This window comes from Halichoeres trimaculatus, unplaced genomic scaffold, assembly GCF_033239565.1.
Source record: "Halichoeres trimaculatus isolate MK-OKI-2021-1 unplaced genomic scaffold, fHalTri1.1 fHalTri1_scaffold_20, whole genome shotgun sequence".
NCBI lineage: Eukaryota > Metazoa > Chordata > Actinopteri > Labriformes > Labridae > Halichoeres > Halichoeres trimaculatus.
The window spans coordinates 15,710,208-15,727,787 of NW_027437198.1; the positions used below are offsets into that span (position 1 = coordinate 15,710,208).

The window sequence follows — 17,580 nt, forward strand, 5'->3', positions numbered from 1 at the left end:
GAAATGTCTGCAGTGTGAATATAATTTATGTTGTTGTTGTTGTTGTTGTTGTTGTTGTTATTGTTAATTATTATTATTATTATTCAGTGATGTAATTTGTGTCACTGGTATTATGTTCTCAATGTAGCTTTCTCGGTGATGAAGACTGTTTTTATGTGAGGTGTCATTAAGTTATCAATCTTTTTCCATCCCTTATACAAAAATGATTAAAATGGTTTCATTTTGAGTACAGACTGAAACCATCATTGAGGGAAATATTACATGTTTTACTGATAGGAAGGCCCATACCTCACATGTCTTATAGACATATACACACCTACAAATATATGGCCTGTTGTCCTATAGGCCTATAGTTGCACAGCTTATTTTCTGAGTCGTTTCTCCCTCAGGGAGCTCAAACTTCCAGTTGAACGTCTGAACAAACTATGCAAAATACTCCGATAACAGTAAAGTTGAGGGGAAAAAAAGGATTGATGAAAAATCCAGTTTATTAACAAGACTTCAATGCTCAATAAAGTAATGTGTCATTTAAAGTCTTTTGAATAAATTTCATATAGCATTGAGGAACAACCATTAGAGCCTGTGTGAAATGTGTGAGTTGTTGTGACTCCCACTCTAGCTTAGATTTCTTATTCAGCATTCCTTTAAAGGAAATATCATCATTCTAACCTTTTACATGACAATTATGTACCAGGTCTCCTTTGAAGGACAACACACACAGAGTCTACACATTCTCTCTCTCTGTGGGCTAAACCACTGAGGCCCCCTGCCTGCAGCTCCTCCTGGTTAGCAGCCAAGAGTGAACCTATACATTTCTCTTCCTGTGTCATCTCCCCAGCCTCCCCCCTCACAGTTCCCCCGGCCCACTTCATTCAATCTACATGTCCACACATGACGCACTACACACGTGCAAACATGCACATGCGCAGCAGGCCGTACATGTATGACCTACAGGCTGACTTTGAAGGCTCCTTATTTCCTTACCTGCATGGTATCACCTCGAAGTGTGGCAATGTCACATATTCACACACGCATGCACGCACACACACAAAAGCTCCATGTTTGCTGCAAGCTAGAGTCCTCTTGTTGTCAGAAAACAGGTTTGTGTTGTTACTTATGTCTTGTTAAGCAAAAAAGGAGGCGTGTTTGTGTGTTTTAGGTGTTTAAACATGTTTAATAGTGTTGATTGTTCCAAGTCAGCATAAAGCCTGAGGATCTCACCAAAACCTATACATATAGACAGCTAATCAAGGAATTAAAAGCAGGAATCAACAGGAGAAGTAGAGGAGCCAAATCAATTAATTACCCAATGGTCTGAGCCAACCTTGCTGCAGTGCACCACAGACACTCACACTAACATGCTACCCACATGTGCACACCCCTTCCCCTTTGCTCCCCTTCCCTTTCTATAGGTCTATTCAACACTCACGGAATTTCAAACTGGCTTCCCTCCTGCACCTAAATGTCTTCTGCCTTTCCTTCTCCCCTCCCCCTCTCTGTCTTTCAGCCCCTGGCAGTGTGCACATACCATGAGCACACACATCATGCACACACATGCACACACTGTGCTCGCTAGGCAGAGCTAACACACCCCCTCTCAGTGAGATCATATCCACCCCAGACCCCCCCTTTGGCATATTCTGCTGATTCCTGCACACACTTAGACACTTTTCCAGCTGTCTAACTCAGGACCAGGACCTCCTGTCTGCAGATAGGTAGGTATTCATGGCATTGTTTCATTAATTTAGACTTAAATGGTGAAATTGAACACATGTATACACTCATGTATTATATAGTACATTGTGTTCCCTGTTATCTGAGCACATGGGCAAGCAAGGAGGTGTGTACTGGACTTCCAATGGCTGCATAGTAGCTTTGCTGAGAGCTAAACTGTTGCAACAAATAGTTCTAAAACGCATTTGATGATATGGAGACATTATTTAATCAGGGATTTGTGCAGTTGTTTAAATAACATATTTGTGTAGAGAAAACTTTAAAGCTCTTTTTGGCTCTAGGTTATGAATGAACTCAAAGAATAGATGCATGCGAGTGCATTAATTCTGCATGAGGAGGTTTTGTCAATTGACAGACATTTTATGCTAATGTAATTAAGCTACTGCACACTTTTTTTCTCTTTCTCAAACATTAATGAGAGTCAATCCAGGAAGCAGGGGACTCTATAAGATTTGTTTCTGCCCCGCAAAGTGTTTAAAAACTTCCCAATCTTATTTCTTTCTTTCTTTTTTTTTCTTCAAAAAACTTCTGCCAACGTCTCTTCAAAAGCAGCCTGCAGTTGAGACGCGGGACTACGTATCCCATAATTCGTAGAGGTCGTGTAATTAAATGGAGGTTTAGCAGGTGTGTAGTGGTTTTAGAAGCTGTGGACCTGGAGGCGCAGGTGAGACAATAGGAGAGGTTTTGTTACAATACAGGTGAAGTAAGTTAAGAAAGATGTTTAAAATAAGGAGGAATTAACGTGAAAAGTAGCTTTTTGGTCCTGTTTTTGACCCAGAGTGCTGACTTTGTCGAAAGTTACCGAATTTGCGAGCCTTGAGGCGAATAGCGCGGTTCTGCTATCCGCTAGTTTGTATGCAAAGCAGAAGTGTCGGCTGCTGGAGCAGCTTGTTGCATAACACCTGAGCAGCGCGCCGCATTGATGTAACATTAGACAACAGGCAAGATGTGTTACGGTGATAATGGGTGATAATCTTTGGTCATAACTTGGTCTTAACCCTACCTAACGAAATTACAAGGAGCCATTCTACAACAGCAAGCAGCTTTAAAAAAGTCCAAACTTTTCCTTACAGAGTTGCAAAAACTTATACAAACATTCAGCAAACTAATCTAACCTGTGCTCCAGGGGGTTGGGAAAATGAGACATTATTAGACTAGTGAATTCCAGCTCACTGGGCCCAAATGGAGATTTATAACTGGGTCTGGATCTAATTATAAAAGAGTCCAAACCAGGAAGTGCCTTTGTCCTGCAGTACAAACTAAAATCAAATGTTTTTGGTTGTTTGATGTCTAAACGGCAATATAGACTTACATTTTTCACAAAAGTAAGAAAAAAGGGAAGTTAGTCCTCTTTACTTTTATTTCTCACTTTTATTTTAAAACATGTGAATTAAAATATGTGTGTATGACTCAACGCTTTTCAAATGGACATATATCTTGGAATTTCTTTTACCCTCAAAACTTTTTTAAAGTTTTTTTTAAGGTTAAAAACTTTGAATGTGACCTTGGAAACACTTCCTGTTCCCACGACACAAGGGCACAAGACTCACTGTGGCCTCTACTTCTTCATATATGGCTGCAAAGTCCTTTTTAAAATGCATCATTAAAAATACTTGAACTTATTGCCATTTATCAAAGACTACCATGAAAGACAAATGTCTCTTTACTTAGTTAGGCAGTGTTAACATGTTAACATGTTACCTTACATTTGCTGACCTTTGCAACATGGCTGCCATGTGCTGTGCTGGGATGAGACTGCAGAGGCAGCAAGATGCTGGGACTTGTTGCATCAAGCTGCCACTAGGTGGCACACCTGAATGGACAGATGACATAATATTGAAGGATTGTTGGCAGAATTTTTTTCAATTAGGAGCTTTTACCCCATCAAAATGTGGAAGGACTGAATTGGGTGAAATTTAAGCTCTTTGATACAGTTGTTTTTTTATTTTAGGTGACGTAAGTGTTTGAAATTTTCACTATGCCAGAGCAGTTTTAGTTTTAGAGTGCAGGTTAAACTGAAGGTATCTGAGCATGATAGCTCTCCACTGAGTAAGGACTCTAACTCCCTTCTTCTCCTTTGTCCTTGTTTGCCAACTGTCCCCCTTTTGTACTTAAGTTTAGGTCACTGCCCCCTCAACCTTTTGCCCCCCACCCTCACCCATGACCGCTGTGTACACACGTGTGCTGTCCCTTCACATGTTTATCTCCTCCCACCTCCTCCTGTGAGCCCTCCCCTTTAACCAACTCAGCTCCACCATCTCCCTCTCTCTCTCTCTGTGTCTCTGTCTTTTGGTGGCTCTGGGATCCAAAGGCGTTCGGAGGACAGGAACAGGACAGGACACGCACCCTCTACACACCACCCACAGCAGCTCCACCACAGACATGTCGGACTCCGAGACTGCCGCTGCCCCCGCCGAGGCCCCCGTCCCCACTGCATGTGCCAGCATCAAAGCTGACCTGGACAAATGGTAGGTGACTGTTTGAATGTTGCAGGAGGCGTGCAAGAGGTGAAAAAAGTGTCAATTAGTAACTGCAGAACAATTTTCATCACCAAAACTCCTGTAGTCATTGGCTGCTGCAAAAGTTCTCTTCTGACTCCAGGAGTTGCCTCCAGTAATTAATTATTTACTGAGACCTTAAACAGCTGAGAGGACTCGAGTGAAAAAATGAACTTTACAGTTTGAGTCGATGCAAAGCTTATGAATATCACCCATATTAGCGAAAGTTTGACAACAGATGCATCTCAGAAATCCACATCATGTAACATCCATGAGTGTGATAAGTGATGGATAAGCAGCACCCTAAAATGCGCCATGCTAAAATGGAGCCTTTTTCGTAGGGAGGGCTGTCGTTAGCGCTAAAACCCACCTGGTTCTAGTTCTTGAAATGTAGCTGACATCGTAGGCATGCGGGTGTAAAAGGTTTTGGGAAACTCTGGGTACCCTGCTTGGGGACAGTGATTTTTGGATTAATGAAGTGCGACAGCGGCGTGATGTTTGATGCTCATCCGTACGCATGGATGGAGGCTGGGAATCTGCTTACGTCACTCCTCTTCCCCAGAATTCCTTGCGTTGGTGCATCCCAAAAAACCTCTCACTGCCTCCTTTTGCCTCCTGCTGTTTCTAGATCAGGGACAGCAGAAAAGTGATATTTGGGGGGGCTGGATTTTTGCTCAAGACTGTGTTTGATCTGTGTTGCCAAATGCACTTTCTTGCACATTAACCCTCCACACTTTCTTTTTTTGGAGCAGTCCATCCTAACTAAGAGGATTTTTTTAGAGGATGGCAGCTAAGCAGAGGCTTTAAACTCCATAAATCAATCATCACATGCAGCTTACAATTCTAAACCCAGAAGGCATCATTGGATGTTGTTATTTAACCTCTTAGTGCTTGATTTTTTGCAGAATGTGAAACTTTTTTCATGGTAAAGGCTGCCATGTCTGCTCCTGCCAGACTGGTGGACCTTGATAAAGTGGCAGTAAATGTGTGAAGCCTTCAGATAAGATTCCAGGTCGAGGTGGAGAGGGGAGGGCAGGCAGAGGAAGGCCTGGTTGGTTTGCTAATCATGTGTAAAAGTTGCACAAGTGCCAACTTTGTCACCCTTTTTACTCCATGAAGTAACTGGAGAAGCTTGAGGATACATGTGCGTTTGTAGGTTTGGTAGCTAGTTTGACACAAATAGCTCTTTTCCCAAGGTGACATTGCAATATTCCAGCATTGCACTTTTTTGTGTATCAACAGATCAATGTATTATGCTTTGTAAAATTCGTAGATGTTGTTGCAGCTGAACTGCAGATAAGTTTTTGTTTTTCTATGGCAATGCTTATAGATGCTAATTTGGTCCAAGGTGCAACAGTTAGTTTAGTATTTTTTATTTTTCTCAAGTTAAACACCCCAACACCCAGCACTGACTCAAGAGACTTCATTTAAGGACACGTCCCACACATCACGTCCTCACCCTTTCATATTACTGGCATTGAGTTTTTTACGATCTGTTATTGAGCACCACTTCAGCAACAGGTCAATTTAACAGTTCGATGGTCCCTAAAAACAAAGTGGAAGTAGTGACACCACCCATCGTTGAATTAAATCATCTCAGATATTTTAATTCCAGTCACTAACTAAAAAAGTGTTCTATGTTTGATCTCTTTAAAAGAAAGTATTCCTACTCTGAATCCTGGGCTCCCCTCCAGTCTCTGCATGTGGTCACTTATGTGCTGAATGCTCCTGTCTGAGCCATTCATTTATCCCAACTGACCTGTGCTCCAAGCTAATAGAAGATGCAACATGGCTGACTCTGTGAAATGAATACCATAACCCCTATGTATTTATAGATGTGTGTACGACTAAAGACTGTATGTGCAGGATACCATGACATGTTCCCTGCCACAGATCACGTTACGACTCCACCTGACACTTCTTTTTGAACAGGCCAGCTAAATGTGAAAGAGCTTCACATTCAAGCTGGAGACTCATGGAGGCGGCCATGTTGGATCTAGGCCTTGATGGTCCAATAATAAGTCTTAAAAATTGATCTATTTTTTTTTTTTTCAAAATGAGATCATGTTCTATCTTGTGTCATGTTTCAAAGGTTTTGTGTGATTAAATGAGAGGGCTTACTTTTATTTTACTGTTCTTTAAAAAAAGCAGCATAACTCATAAGCTGGCCAAGGTCATACCAGCAAAGTCAAACAGGGGTGAAGCATTAGCAACAGGCTAACTGCATGTGTAGGGCAGTAAAGCAAAGTTTCATATACAACATACCAACCAACTGTGCTTCTGCATCTGCCATTAACCAATAAAGCTACATAATTGTTTTATGACATTTGATACTACGCTGTTAAATATTGACTCATATTTTTTTATCAATTTTCTCCATTTAAATCTAGGAAATAGTTTTCAGTCAATTAAAACTACTCTTTTTTTCAAATATTTTATTTGAAGGGATTCTCACATCAGTTTTTTTCTTGTGCACAATCCTGCCTTTCTGTTTCAAGGTGTGAAAAATATTTTTTCAGAGAAATAAGTTACATCAGCTGTACCTTTTCATTTCAAACATTACATAAGCCTTTTATTGGAAGTTCCATGCACTGTTTATGAACACACACACACACACACAAACATCTTTAGGCTTGTGTGATCTACTAAGTCTCCAGTTCTTCCCTAATATTTACCACAGCAAACTACTATAGCTGACACGTTGGTTAATGCTAAACCTGTGTACTTTGAAACTCTTTCACAAGAGTTCAACATGAACACACAACCCTTCCCTTTTCCTTTGCCCTCCACACACACACACTTTCTCACTTACACACTCTGTTACTGATTGCCTAAAGTTGCATGCGCAGACAGGCATGTGTGCATTCTTGCTGGTGGAAACCGTGCTGGTTTTCCTGATGGAATTTGGTGACTGGGCAAAAGTTGGTAATCTGAGTGCTGAGCTGTAGTTGTCCAACCCTTCTCTCCTGCCCCCACCCCTCTGTGCTGCAATATGTATATACTGCAACATGGTCTGTCAACTTATTGGCCAAGATTTCTTCAGACTTCTGCACATTCTCATTGCAAATTATCATTTTTGCAAGCAGCTCTCAAGGAGAGTCTCAATTTTCAAGGAAATGTTCTCCACAGTTAGTGTAAAACATTCACCCCTATTTATGCCACTCATACACAACCATTGTTGTCACAGAGTTAACTATTTATTTCTGTCCGCGAAAAATATTCTGTCATCTCTGAGACACCCCCCCTCTCGGAGGAGGAGGAGGAGGAGTGAATTACCTTTAATATAAGTTTTTATAAACCTCTCAGAAGTTTTCCAAGCAACCTTATACCAAGTCTGTTTATATCCTCATATTAATTAAAATGGTTTAAGCAGAAATGAACAGAATCCAATTTAGTAGTGTGGTTGTCATAAATGTACAAGGATCAGAATATGTTCTAGAATAAAGGCCAATAAGATAATTTTACTATACAGATCGTATACAAAAAATACACTGGCAGACAAGAACAGAGGATCTGAAACAGTCCATGCAGTCTTAATTAGAAGAAATGTGCTGCAAATGCTCAAAGAATGCAAAGAAATGTGAAAATTGCACCCAAGTTCTGAAACAACTGTATTAACAACAAACAACGCTAAGATGGGAAGTAAAAAAACAACTGCAAAAGCTAATGCTGCAAATCAGACTTTTTAACTGAAGTCCTCCAAGACAACCAGGAGTCTGACGACCATGTGTTGTCCATTGGGCCAGGACTTGAGACTTGAGCTTCAGGCTGCTCAGAGACCCAGCATTTTGCATTGCTTGAAAAAGTGGTCTCATTAAGATTAAGAAGTGATCTTGGTTATGTGAGTTTCTTGAAGCAAGTTTAGTCAGAAATGAGTGCAGCTAGCAGTATGAATAGCTTATTCTTTTAAATGTCAATGGTCAAGCCTGAAGTGTATCCAATCCAATCCAATCCAATCCAACTTTATTTGTTAAGCACTTTAAAAAACAACCATAGTTAAAACAAAGTGCTGTACAGGAGAGTGAATAAGATACAAGATAAAGGAATAGACATAAAACATAAGTAAAATGAATTTGTCAAAGACAATGAGCAATATAAAAGACATAAACCAATTAAAATAAATAAAAACACAGAAGAATCAAAATAAAGTAAGATTAATAATAATGATGATACAATTGTGTGGACTCTGTATTTTCTAGAAGAGGTTCACAAAATTTTCGGAACACTATCCTGAGGCGCTCCTTTTAAAACGGTGATTACACTCTTCACTTTCTTTAATCACATGATCTCTACACTTATGTTTGACCACTACATCATCCTGTGCTGCAGCACCTGCTCTTTGAATTATTATGCATGTTTGTCCCAGCAGACAGACTACGGCCAGCCCAGTCTACAGCTTGTAAATAATTCAGGAGTTCATTTCCTGATTGTGGCCGGCACAGGATAAGGGTGCTACTCCTTCCTCCTCCATTACTATCCTCAAGCTTTAGTTCCGTGTAATGTTAAGAGAGCCAGAGCGTACCAAAGTGCTCAAGTCTTGGTTTGAGCCGTCACCAGTCACCATGATGACTTGGCTTTGACCTCTTTAGGACGACCCCACTCCCAGTGATGCTTACTCTGAGGGGATTGCGTGACGATTAGAGATGGCAATGATGTCATTGGCTCCTCTCCCTCCTCCCACCCTGAAAGCTCTGCTTTCTATAATCCACCTTCGTGCACTCTGAATAAATGTGTCATTGTATATCCATCTGCTTTGATTTGAAACTATTGAATTCAACCTTTGTTTAAATCCCCTCATTTTTAACTCTCTGAAAATAAGATAAGATATCAACAACAAGGTTGTAACTTTATCCTGATTGTTATAAAGTGTATTAAACTAAATAACTTATGACAAGATGAACAAAACCTCTGCAGGAATATTTTTGATAGCAGTTCTGTTATCTTGAGCAGTTATTATCACTGACCCTTATGGTCCAAGCGTAGTGCGTATGACATGGTATGACATTCCCCATTTGTTTCTGACTTTTGGCAGGAGCCACATTGAAAATGCTAAACTCATCCAAGCTTCATTCTGATTTGGATGAGGTAAAGAGGTGGGCCTTGAGCTTCTTTGCAAACTCTTTGACTGCCTGTCAGTCAAGCCAGCAATGCCAATACATGGGCAAAACTCACAAATGTAATAACTTTGGAAATAACCAGTTGCAAAAATTCATTCACACAGTGTGTGCTGATAGAAACATGAGGTATTCAGATCCAAGATGTCTTTTTTTGAACCAGGCTGTAAACATGTTTATTTTTGCTGTAAAAATCACCTTTTTTTAAACTGGTGTGTTTGTGGTTTCTGGTGTTCCTGTAGCCAGCCACCAGTACAATCTCAAAGAACTGCATTTCCCTTCACACATTTCAGATTTTTAGACCAGAGGTTGTCATTTGGTGCAAGTCAGTTTTTAGAGTTTACCAAACCTTCATTTGATTCACCAGCTTTGCTTCTGTTGCCTGTTTAATCAGCATCGATCTCTTTTATTATGAGGTTTTATTAATCAAAACCACATATTAAACATAGCTGGGTCACAACATTAAAAAACATATCCTACGTCCTTTGTAGCAACCTTGGAGGATCAGCTTTTTGAGGGCAGCACAATAATATTAAAATGAGTCAAAGCAGATCAGTTCTATGTTTAGCTTTAAAACCAGACTGCTGTGGATTTGGAGAGAGGATGTCTTGAGATAAAGGATCTGAGTTTTAGCTGAATTAAGGACTCTGGAGCAACGGGACAGAATCAGCATGGGTGACTAAAGATGATTAGTGATGACAAATTTAAAATGGAGCACTGAGTTGGTTTACATTCAACATCTCTGTCCTCTACAGTCCAGTAAACTCTGCTCTGGACTAGGATCGAGATATAGAGTGTTGTAGGGGGCTGATGGTGCTGTGGCGGGATTATCTGACCACACACCCTCAGGGTAAGACTTTGTGCTGCACTGATGTCAGGTCATCAGTGTGGTGCGTCAAACATAAGCACTTATTGATTGTATCCAAACACACACACACACACTCTTCAGCCTGCCACCAGAAATACATGCTCACAGCGACACAAACTCAGTGGTTCCCTTTTCCCAACACACACACACTCTCCTTCATGCCATCCCTCTAGGCAAAGAAAAAAAATGCTGAGTGATAATCTGCAGCAGCCAGCTGTGTGTTACATCACTAACAGGCACGGAGCCACAGTATGAAGAGGAAGCAGCAGAGATGGTTTTGTGTGGTGGAGGTAGAATTTAAAAAAGGATTTCTAATGTGACGTGTTGGTTTCCTTTTTTGTAGATCCATTTGAATGGCCTGTTATGTGTTTCAAATGCTCACACATGGCTGAAAACAGAGCTGTTTAGTCCATTCTTAGCTGCATCAATTTTGATCTTTGGTTAAAGATTTTGTCCAGTTTCATTTTTTTTATGTAAAACAGCATGAATACAAATTTGGTTTTGCATTTGCAAGAGCTCAAGACTTTCATGTGCATCTCTTATCCAGATATAAATCTATCATTAGCCTTATCCTTTAAATTTGTGCTTGATACACTGGATAAGTAGCATTGTTAGTCTTCATAAGCTGCTTTAAATTTAACTGAGAGGGGATGGAAGGATTGAGGGATGAGGATTGTTACCCTGCTCTTCAATTGGATTGGAGGAGGAAAAAAGAGATGTTCAGACGTCACCGGATGACTGGAGCGGCCAAAGGATGGGTTTACATTCATGTATCATGAAGCCCCTCCTCCTGTGGGCTTACCCACCTCCCTCCGTGTCTTGTCATCTGAACACAATCACGCAACCTCCTCTCCCCTTCCTCCCTGCCTCCCCTTTCTGCCGTCCTATCAAACAGATGGGTTCATCCACATGGCTTTCAGTATCCCTCACTCCCCCTCCTCCCCCTCCCTCTCACTCCATCACCCTAATGTGCTGTGGCAGCGTCCGCTGTGGTGTTTGCGCCTGCATGGGAGTCCAGGATAATCTGTTAGCCGGCATTCTCTCTCTGTCTCACTTTTTTTTTTTTGCTTAACGTTCACTCATCTCTTCCTTCTGTTTTGTCTATGACAGTCATGAAGATGCAAAGAAAAATAAAAATTTGTCCTTTAGTAGTGTGAAAAAGTCAATTTTGCACTGAGGGAGAACTGCGAGTGACACTTGTCACCTTTAATGTCATCACATAAACTGGAAGATGAGACTGTTTTATTTATATCTTCACACATTCTCCTCGCGTTTTTAATTCTCTATCGTCTCCTTCTGGGAGAAGCAGAAGAGATGAGACTGCACTAATGTTACACTTTCTTTTAATGTCTTCTTCTTTAAAGCCTATTTGCACAAAAACAAGCGTCTGTTTTGCCAACAACCAGGACTTGGAGTAGTCCACTGTTGCTGACTAAAGCTCTCTTGTCACTCCTCTTTCTGCATCTATCACACATGCTATCTGTGTGACAAGGTGACACTGAAATACAACCAAATAAACTGCTGAGATGTTGTCATTGCTGGTAGCTCCTCCATGATCTAACAGAGTTGTTTTTTGTCCCACAGCATTGCAGAGAAGGGAGCAGAGGGCTGCAAAGACCTGATCGAGGCCTTTAACGCTTGTGTGAAGAGTGCAGCTGAGGGGACGTCATGAGGAGCTGTCCTCCAACCTCAAATGTAAGTGTGTTACATAATGTCCTGATTCATTTTCTGATTCATAGAATTTAGTTCTAATAAAATCTGTTCATGAACAAATCTCAGGATTATCCAGCAGGTTACCGTTTCAGGAAAGAGATGCCCTCCAGTGATTTATCCCACATCACAAATCACAATCCAGTCACATCAATTGTTTTGGAGTGGAAGTAATAAAGATCCGAATAAAAAAGATTGCAAGTCAGGTTTTGTTTCCCTCTTTAAAAAAATGACCCAACCAGTTTGATGCTTTGGAGAAAAAACTGCATGATGCTAATTTGACGGCTGTTGTGAATACCTTTTGTAAATCTGTAGCTGGATGAATTTTAAAAAGTCATTGAAAATTGAAGTTGTTCACTTGTTTGAATAAAGTCAGAATAACCACACCTAGCTCTGCTTTTAGACAGCTACCATAGGCACTCAATCTTTTCATAGCTCTAGTTTCAGGCCTTTTTTGAACACTCCATTAAGGTCCCACCTTCAGTATGAATGTCTTAGAAGTTTGTTGGTGGGCACCGGTGGTCACTGCTTTGTGTGTGTGTGCTATAAACCGTATATGAAACGGATGTAGTCTCCGTGGCGTCAGCCGTCTGCTTCTGAAACCAATTGTTGAAGCAAATCGTTGACGGGGGCCATATTGGAAATGAGGCTGGCTTTGAGTCTTCTCACCAATGACTACAGGGCCCCTGGCTGTCAATCGGCTGAGCTCTGCTTGTGATTGGATGAACTCATTGCCTTAATAGCTTCTTAACTGCTGAGTCAGTAAAAATTCCCCTCTGCAATGTATGTCGTTAGAGAAATTAGATATCAAGGTGGGTGACATTTTTTGTACCAGGTTCCAAAAGTGCTAACTTCTGTCGTGAAACGTCTTTTTTTTTGGCTTGGTGTGTACGTGTTCTCCGGTACTCAAGCAGACACTCAACAGCCAAGCTGTTTTATGATGCTGTAGAGGACTCATAAAAGGTTAACTGAACTAATCTTAAATATTTCATAGAGTTTAAGTTTAGTTATGCTCTCTGATAAGACTTGCTGCTAACGTTGGCAGCAGGTTATAGTTAGCAAGCTTTCTATCTCAAAAAAAAAAAAGGATTAAATGAAAGTAATAAGAACATTTCCCATTTCCTGCCTTGCCACAAATGGTACACACAAATTTAAAACAATCATCATTCTTTGATTAATAATTAATCTTTCAATTCACCAATACACTTTTTGGTTGATCTTCCATGATCAACTCTCAGTGGAAAAACCCAGAACAAACGTTTCATGTCTTATGTCTCACCTTTCTGTTTTCCAGGTCCACTGCACTGAGTCCTCCAAGTTCCCAGCATTCCCTTCTGCACAAAGGCACTGGACTGAATGACGACGATGACAATGATGAAGACGATCATGGTGTGGCAAACGTGTTGATTCGGGCTGAATTTGGGATCTGGCGGCAGTAACCACAGTTTCCTCCCTCTGTACCCCCCCGCCCCCCAGCTTTAGGCTTACCTGGTGTCCCTCAGTCTTACCACCATTCCCCCTCTCCCTCTATGGCTGACATGCAGCACATCGTCATGTAGACAATTCCAGAGAGCTGATGGGCTGTATTGTCAATTGTCGACTTGAGATGAATACTTATAAATGGAAATAAAAGTATCAAATAATTGGTATAAAAAGAAACTGACTTGGCCTGTTTTTCTTTTTACTGATCTGAATAGCGTTAACTTTCAAAAATCCTCTAAAATCAATTCATTCTCTGTTTCCCACTTGGTTTATTTCACATCTGGAGTTTCCATTATGGATATGAGAAAAATGGTTTGCTGAATTAAAATGCGAGAGTGCCATGGGGCTGGCTTATTTGTCTGACACTGATGGCTAACTCAAACACCTGAGAAGTTACAATGATTGTACAGTCGAGAGATTTGATTTTTTGAAAGTAAGGGAGAAATTAAAGCAATGCACTTTTGAATTTTTCATTATGTCAATAAAAATCCCAAGATAAAAAAGTGCTCAGGCAGAAATCACCACAACCAACTTTCTGTTCTGCTTGACATTTTGTGAAATTTTGCTTTCCTGTCACATTTCTGGAACTGTTTGATTTAAAGCTCTAAGCTTAGCCTGCAAAGAGAAGCAGCAGTTGTGGAAATTATATGATACAGAATTGTAGTCATTTGTCAAGGTGCTGTGTCCACCAGGCTGTCTGTACATAGATTAAATGGATCGTTTATGCTAACACAGAGAATGTAAATATTGATGATGAAGTTTTGTATATGAGAGCAGAAGTGTTTATATTTCATATCCAGGGGTTTGCACACACACAAGTGAGCAAAACTACAGTGTGCACTGACAGACACTGCAGAAAGACACCAAACAGGAGGCCATGATCTGACCATACACTCACAGGCAGACATCAGTCCTGTCAGCTGTCTGTAGCTGTCCTGAGTGAGCCTGGGGGTGAAACTGCTTTTGGCATCACACCCACAAATACCCTGATGAGCCTCCTGTCAGTCTTCAGTTGTTGAAAGTGTAGATCTGGCCTTTCAACCACTTCCTCACAGGGGCCCTCCATGTGCTCAGGGACAGAATGTGTCTGACTGCTAAACAGGGATGATAAAGTTATTTAAAAGACAAGTTTGATTAAAATCACAATTGTTCTCATTTTTTTAATAACCGGTGTTGAACACAAGAGGGAGGCCAATGCTGCCACTCACTGTCACCGCATTAATCCCCTTCACTGCACAAACTGTGTTGTGTATACCAGTCCAGGTGTGTACATGTGATGTAATCATGTACTTTTATGTTTCCAGGAATTTTCCACTGGTGTTAACGTGAAAGAACAAAGCATGTAGGCGACTTCACATACACAGACATGTTCATGCAACACTTGTGATGACCCTTTGACATGCAGCTGTTAGAGCCAGACAATGATTTTAGTTCTTATCTTTACGAGTACCCCGTAGCACAAAGGAAGCGCCGACGCTGATCATTCATTTACACACACTACTGTACATAGAAGCACATGTGTCAGGTACATGGCAAGAACACAGCGGCAGACTGAACCTCTCTGATGAAGAAATGCGATATCTCGTGTTCAGGCCCTTCAGAGGGTGTGACGAGGAAGGCTTGAAGGAGATTCCAGTGAAGGGGGAGGAGATACAGTGTTTCTGCCTGACTCTGCAGACAGGAGCCTGAAGAGCAAAGGTTAGGGGTCAGTGTGTGTCAGCTGTAGTTACTGTCTGCTATTATTGTAATAATTTGAAATATCACGCACCTTAAATTTCTTTCTTACCCAGGTTTCTTAGTCATTCGCCATTATTAGTTATATTACATACATGCTTGATTCTGATTGGTCGAAAGCAGAGACTGTTCACACCGACTCCATGATGTCACTCGTGTTTCTGTTAAAGAGATTTGAAGGCTATGATAATGCAGCCATCCTTATGCTGCTTCATAAAGTTGATTTCAACCAAAGTCCAAACGTTTGGAGGACAGTGTGTTATAGTTCAGGATTCAGAGATCACTCAGCCGCTTTTTTGTGTTCAACCAGCAGTGGTCCTCTTCCTATTTCAGCTTCAGCCGAGGTCACTGTTCTAGTTTAAGAAAAGACATGATAAAAGTTCAGCCACAGCTATGCAACCTAAGACAGATTGGGTTGACGGTTTAACCTTTGTGACCCAAGGAATGTTAGAGGTGGAGATCTCAGGGGTCATAGTGGCTGATTGGTCAAACACAAACAATGCATCTGCTACTTTAAGTTTTCTGCCAGACTCAGAAAAGAACAAACACGACCTAGTGACTAAAATAGGAAAACTATGACACTTTGCATGGAAATTTTGGGATGTGTCATGAAAAACAAACGATAAACGTCTGAAAACTATGTGCCCCCTTAATGCCACTTTTACCATTGCTTTCTTTTATTGTAATATTTACACTTGTTTATATGCCCTCAATGTTACGTCAGGGCTTTTTCGCTTAATTTACTGCTTGTTTGCTGATCAATCAAGCACAGTAATATTATGGTCTTTTCACCAGTGATTGGTACTATTGGTACAGTGGGGAGGTGCAAAGTGCTGCCGGAAAATGAAAACAGCACCTCTAGGAAGCTTGTTGTCCAAAGAAAGCATACAATTTAAGTAACTTAGCATCTGTGAGAAAAAAAAAAAGATATTCTGATTTATTGGGTACAGCTGTTTATTTTTTCTCCATTAAATAAAAAAAAAAAAAACTGTGGTAGTGCAAGAATCAGACATACAAAGGCATAATGGCGCCATCCTGTGGCCATGAGAGGTTACTATATGAGCCTGAAACAGATTTTTTTTTGAGAACATTAAAAAGAGAAGTAAGCCACCCTGAGAGATTTAGTTATTATTGGGATGCTTGCAGTAATATGCTGAACTCAGAGGTCTTGAATGAGTATAGAGTAGTTGAAGTAAGTTTCTATGGCTCTGTGACTTTAATTTTATCTCATTTTTCCTTGTTCAAACAATCCATCCCATGAAGCTCGACTCACAGGCATATTCTCTCACACTCCACCATCAGATAATCTGAGCTGCATCAACCTTACTGCATCAAGAGATTAAGATTAGGAGAGATTAAGATTTGGAAGGCAGCGTCAAGCAGATATCACAATGTGAACTTTAATCACAGCATACAGTGATGCAGCACACAGAGGATCTGCATGTCCCTGAGGTCAGTGGCTTAGAGGTTGTTCATCAACTGAGTGTTTTTTTTTTTTTTAAGATATATTTTCATTGGATTTTATAGAGAGGATTAAGGGAATAAAAAGCCCTTTCTCAAGACAAATCTGTCATTTTTCTGTCGTTTGTCTTCCAAAGTGTTCCTATTCCCATCTGTTGGGTTCATGCTGAGATAGAACAGACACGGCCATAATCTCTGAACCTTCCTCTCATATCCTGGTTTTAAAGTCAGGCACAAATAGAAAAATATGTATTCAAGAGAAGAAACTAGTTAAAAGGTTAATACAGGCGTACCTGCTTAGTCGTATTTTATCCGGCATGGTCACTAACCTAAAGTTAGCTGATGTTATCAAACTTTGTATTTAAACTACTACACAACTGGGACAGTTTACAGACTCTATGACCTTGACCTTTATTTTTTCCTTTTCTTTGCGTCTCCAAAACACTTTTTTTCCAGTAACCTTCCTGAGGGCAGTTGTGGCACAGAGGCAGTGCAGGTTGTCTTAAAATTGGTAGGTCATGGTCATGGTAAAAGAGAAGCAGTTCCTGATTGGCTGCTCAGCTCTTTGCTGAAAAGTGGTTAGTGATAAATGGACAGTGCTTTCATAGCACGTTTACAGCCTTTATACTACATGTTACATTTACTCTGTCATACAAAAATTTAAACTCTGATGGAATTGCCTTCAGAGCAGTTTGAGGTTCAGTGTCTGTCCCAAACACACTTCAAAATGTGGCTGTGGCTGGGTGTGGAACCACCACTTAGTCCATTCACATATGACCTGCTCTATCACTGAGCCACAGCCACCTCATAGCTTAGCAGCCTGTGCAGCTGATGTACTAATGCATGTGAAACAGTAAAAGTTGACATTTTGTGTAGACATGTTTGAAGATTGGACAACAAAGTGCAACAAAGATAACAGTTAAGTGATTTCATGTGTATTCGTTATAGGAACAAAGATTTGCAAAGAGATTTGCAAATC

The 17,580-nt window shown here is 40.6% G+C and overlaps 1 long non-coding RNA gene across 2 annotated transcripts; it reads left to right on the forward strand.

Annotated features, from left to right (window-relative positions):
* Positions 1-1,557: 1,557 nt before the first annotated feature.
* LOC141809860 (uncharacterized) lies at positions 1,558-13,583 on the forward strand. Of its 2 annotated transcripts, none has more exons than XR_012600019.1 (4): positions 1,558-1,715; positions 4,046-4,202; positions 11,799-11,909; positions 13,219-13,583. It is a non-coding gene; the product is annotated as an uncharacterized LOC141809860 (long non-coding RNA). The 2 variants fall into 2 exon arrangements; XR_012600018.1 differs by lacking the exon at positions 1,558-1,715 and adding an exon at positions 2,300-2,398.
* The last annotated feature ends 3,997 nt before the right edge of the window (positions 13,584-17,580 follow it).